Source organism: Silurus meridionalis, chromosome 27 (assembly GCF_014805685.1).
Source record: "Silurus meridionalis isolate SWU-2019-XX chromosome 27, ASM1480568v1, whole genome shotgun sequence".
NCBI lineage: Eukaryota > Metazoa > Chordata > Actinopteri > Siluriformes > Siluridae > Silurus > Silurus meridionalis.
Genome location: NC_060910.1, coordinates 2,024,848 through 2,029,847, shown reverse-complemented (window position 1 = coordinate 2,029,847; position 5,000 = coordinate 2,024,848). Strand labels below are relative to the sequence as shown.

Genomic DNA, 5,000 nt, shown 5'->3' with positions numbered 1-5,000 from the left:
GAAAAGGCACACCGGTGTCTCTCCTTATTAACTCTGCTGATCACTAGGGAAACTGCAGTGTTTAAAATGGAGTCCGAGTTCAGTGCCACGCCATCTCGAGAGAGACGAAGAGACAGAAGAGATGGAGAGGGAGAGAGAGAGAGAGAGAGCGAGAGAGAGAGAGAGTGAGTAAGTAAGTGCAAGTCTAACGGAAAATGAAAGACGCGTTCCAAGAGATGGTATAAGTACACAAATCGAAACGTGCTGAGGACGGCAAAGCGAGGACGCGAGACAGAGCGACAGCATATTCCATCTCTCTACCCTCCAATTACTGTAATGACTGCCTCGCTGCTCTGTGGAGTGTGTGTGTGTGTGTGTGTGTGTGTGTGTGTGTGTGTGTGTGTGTGTGACATCTGCACATCACTCTTTTTTTCTTTCTCGCAGTCCAGCACTGTATTCTGCAAGTCTGTGTGTGTGTGTGTGTGTGTGTGTGTGTGTGTGTGTGTGTGTGTGTGTGTAAATGGCACCCCATGAGAGTATAAAGGTTGTCAGCATTAAAGAAGCCATGGCACTTTTATGAAAAGGTCAGTAGCAGAACACGCTGAGAGAAAGACGTGCTGTGAGACGCCGCCCTGTGGCCCGACTCATTTTTACTCTTTTACTTTTACTGACTCATTTTTACTCTTTTAGCCTTTTTTATGTCCTGTTTTAGTGTTTAGATTATTTCTATCTATCTATCTATCTATCTATCTATCTATCTATCTATCTATCTATCTATCTATCTATCTATCTATTTATCTATCTGTCTGTCTGTCTGTCTGTCTGTCTGTCTGTCTGTCTGTCTGCCCGCCCGCCCGCCCGCTCATCCATCCATCCATCCATCCATCCATCCATCCATCCATCCATCTATTCTGCCTCTGCCCCAGTCAAAGTGTCCCCCACGGCTTTATTTATGATCCCCTATATTCTGCAGCTAAATAACTCCACCAAGGTTCTTCCCTTTCTCCTGAAAACTGCCCCCAGCGATCTATTCTTGTCCCTCTTCTATTTTAGCTTCAGGTGTCCCTCATGGACCAGTCCTTGCCCTCTTCTTCTGTGGAATCTCCCAAGGATGTTCTTTTGCCCTCTTTTACTGTAATGTCCCCCAGGGACCGTTTTTGTTTTACCTTCTGCAGCTCAGTGTGTCTTCCAAGGATCAGTTCTACTCTTTCACTGTTCCACAGGGATCCGTATTCAGATCTGCTCCACTATAGTTGCCCCTAAGGTCCTGCTCTTAGCCTCTTTCTACTGTACGTTTTCTGCCAGCAATACATTTTTGTCCCCCTCCTAGTTTAGCTCAAGGTGCCCCCATGGATCAGGACTTGGCCTCTTCTATTCTAGCTCAGGTCCCTCAAGGATCTGTTCTGGCTTACTATAGCTCAAAGCGTTCCACAGGGATAAATGTTCTACCTTAAGGCATTCGTCATAGAACTCAGTTCTTGGTCTCTCTGCTTTAGGTCAAGGTGTCCACCAAGGATCCATTCTTTACCCCGGTTAATGTAGCCTTCCGTCAAGGTTCCCTGGTGGTCTAGTGGTTAGGATGCGGCGCTCTCACTGCTGTGAACCAACCCCAGCCACTCTCAGTGCCGGTCCCAAGCCCGGATAAATGGGGAGGGTTGTGTTAGGAAGAGCATGCAGCGTAAAAACGTGTCAAATCAAACATGCGGAGGATCCGCAGTGGCGCCCCCTAATATGAATATGAAAAAATGTCATTGTGATCGTAATAATGCTCGTTCAATTGGCTCTTGAAAAGTGACGCTCGTTTGTCTGTACGGTGCAGAACACAATAATAAACTACATTTAATAATCATAATAAAATCTCCACAATAATACTGGTACACACTTTTTTACTTTAATGTCATTAAAGAAAAGAGAAACTATGTGACCCTCACAGAAAAAAGAGACCCCTGGTTTAAGAGGAAGTTTTTTCCCCCACAGAATATCGCTTGCCTCTGTTGTTTACAGAACACGAAAGATGATGAAACTTTAGTCCATCTTCTCATCTCGATTTATATTTATATATATATTTCCTTTTCCTCAGTCTTCCTGGTTAAGACCCTGGAGCAGCTTCAATATAGCTTCACCCCAGCCAGGACTTCTTATCCATCCTGCAATATCAGCTCACATCACTCAAACATATTACCGTCCTGACACCTCCGTACTCTTTCTTTCTCTCCATCCTCAAGGAGCCGTCAAAGCCTCCCTCTGCTGGTTTTCATCACTTTCTTTATCACATGCACCCATTTTCCCATTTTCCTCTCCCCCCCCCACGTTCCCTCGCTCCTTCTCTTTATGTATCTGTCTCTCCATCTTCTGTGCTCCTGTTTTCTTTTTTCTCCCTAATTGTTGTGTTTAGACACTTTAAATGTTTCCTGTGTTGAGTCACGTGACCCTCTCTCTCTCTCTCTCTCTCTCTCTCTCTCTCTCTCCTCTCTCTCTCTCTCTCTCCTCTCTCTCTCTCTCTCTCTCTCTCTCTCCTCTCTCTCTCTCTCTCTCTCTCTCTCTCTCTCTCTCTAACGTGACCTTTCCGTCTTTCCTCTCGTATCCCACCGCTCCTTTTTTTGAGCTAATCTACAAAGATTACATCACTTCCTGTTTTCCCTTCGCTCTCATGCTCTTGTGTGTTTGGGATCAGAAAGTTTGTGATTAAAAATGTAGCCTTGAGTGCGTTTGCTGTATTGTTAGCACATTAATCTTCTCGCTCTTTCTATTCTTTCTTTCCATCTTCCTTTCTCTCTCTTTCTGAGTGTGTGTGTGTGTGTGTGTGTGTGTGTGTGTGTGTGTGTGTGTGTGTGTGTGTGTGTGTGTGTTTGCCACTTCATGGTTCCACCTGCCTTTGACTATTGACTTTATTATACTATAAGAGCCATTAAGCGTTAAGAGAACGTGTGTGTTTGTGTTTGTGTGTGTGTGTGTGTGTGTGTGTGTGTTTGTGTGTGTGCATGCTAACCTTGTCCTCTCCCTTCATAATTACTATACACGTGCACGCGTTCTCTCTGTCTCACTCTTTTTCAGTCTCTTTCTTTCTTTCTTCCTTCTTCAAAAAGACTAAAATAGGCCTTTAATAGCTGTGTGTGTGTGTGTGTGTGTGTGTGTGTGTGTGTGTGTGTGTGTGTGTGTGTATAAGTGTGGTTAGCAGCTATAAGCAGAACTCTCTTGTATTTATAGCGTCGCTCAGGCTAAGATCCAGGGAACATCAGAGAGGAAAAATGAACGCACCACACACACACACACACACACACACACACACACACACACACACTGAACTGATCCAAAACCGATTCTCTAAGCTCTCCAAGCTCTCATTAAACTCGACCCAGAAATGCGAACGTGGCTAACTTAGCAGTGCTAAGTCATCTATGGCTAGCGTCATCTCTCAGGAAGGTCTGCTAGCTTTTGCGAATTTTTTCCGCTTTTCCTCACGACCTTCTTCAGGATTGGACAGGATGTTCTCCCTCACAAACTTTTTTCTCAGATTCTCCTTCCTTATGATCTTTTTCCTCACAATCTTCTTCCTCATGACCTTCTTCCTTATGATCTTTTCCTCACAATCTTCTTCTTCTTCACAATCATCTTCCTCACGATCTTCCTTCTCATGATCTTTTCCTTACAATCTTTTCCTCATGATCTTCTTCTTCTTCTTCTGCACAATATTTTTCTTTACAATCTTCATCCTCACTATAATAGTTCAGGACAGGAGAGGATTGGACAGGATGTTCTCCCTCACAATCTTTTTTCTCATAATCTCCTTCCTTATGAACTTTTTCCTCACAATCTTCTTCCTCACAATCTTCTTCCTCACGGTCTTCTTCCTCATGATCTTCTTCCTCATGAACTTCTTCCTCACAATCTTCTTGTTAATGATCTTCTTCCTCATAATCGTTTTCCTCATGATTGTTTTCCTCATGATCTTCTTCCGCAGTATCTTTTTCCTCACGATCTTCTCCCTCATGCTTTTCTTCCTCGCAAACTTTTTCTTAACGCTAGTTTTTGCTCACTGCTAGCGTTTGCTGATTAGCTGCGTCTGTGATGGAGAAGGACTTTCGTGAGAACTGAGAGCTTGCATTTTGGTGATTTATCCACCCATGACACACACACACACACACACACACACACACACACACAGACTCTTCCACTCAGCTCTCCAGATGCCTTTCTATCTTTAAACGAACACTTGACCCAAAAAACACTAATGTGGCTAACAGCAAACAGAGCTCTCCCAGACGTCTGTAGAACCAGCGTACACAAAGCCTTTTTTCTTTTCATGATTATTCACAGCTCTGTACACTTTAATCTCAGTTTACTTTTGAAAGTTTCCCTATTGTCCCACCCTGTCCTATCCTGCCCTGTCCAACCCTTTTCCAGCTTGTCCTGCCCTGTCCTGCCTTATCTGCCCTGTCCTGTCTTATCTGCCCTGTCCTGCCCTATCTGTGCTGTTCTTTCCTGTTTTGTTCTGCCCTGTTCTGCATGTTCTCTTCTGTCCAGCCCTGTCCTGCATATTCTGTCCTGTTTACTCTGTCTTTTACTGTTCTGTCTTGCCACATCCTGTCTTGTCTTGCCCTGTCCTGCATGTTCTGTTGATCCTGTTCTGTTTCTTTCTCATCCTGTCCTGCTATGTCCTGATCTGTCCTATCTTTGCTGTCCTCTCCTGTCCTGTTCTGTCCTGTTTGTGCTGTCTATCCTGTCCTGCATGCCATGACTTGTCCTTTCTGTGCTATTTCCAGCACTGGCCTGTCCTGTTCACCCTGTTCTGTTCATCCTGTCCTGTCTTGCTGTGTCCTGTTCTGGCTGCTGATTCTGTCCTGTCCTATCCAACCCTGCTCTGCCCTGTCCTGCCTGTTCTGTTCTGTCCAGTCCTGTCTTGGCCTTTCCTAGCCTGGCTAGCCCTTTCCTGTCCTGTCCTGTCCTGCCTTGGTTCTCTCTAGCCCTGCTCTTTCCAGTCTTGTCCTGTCCAGCTCTGTCTAGTCTTATCCTGTTTTAGC

General features: G+C 44.9%; 1 protein-coding gene across 1 annotated transcript in view; it reads left to right on the top strand.

Annotated features, from left to right (window-relative positions):
- sema4c (sema domain, immunoglobulin domain (Ig), transmembrane domain (TM) and short cytoplasmic domain, (semaphorin) 4C) overlaps positions 1-5,000 on the top strand; it is a 62,067-nt gene that overhangs the window by 40,150 nt on the left and 16,917 nt on the right.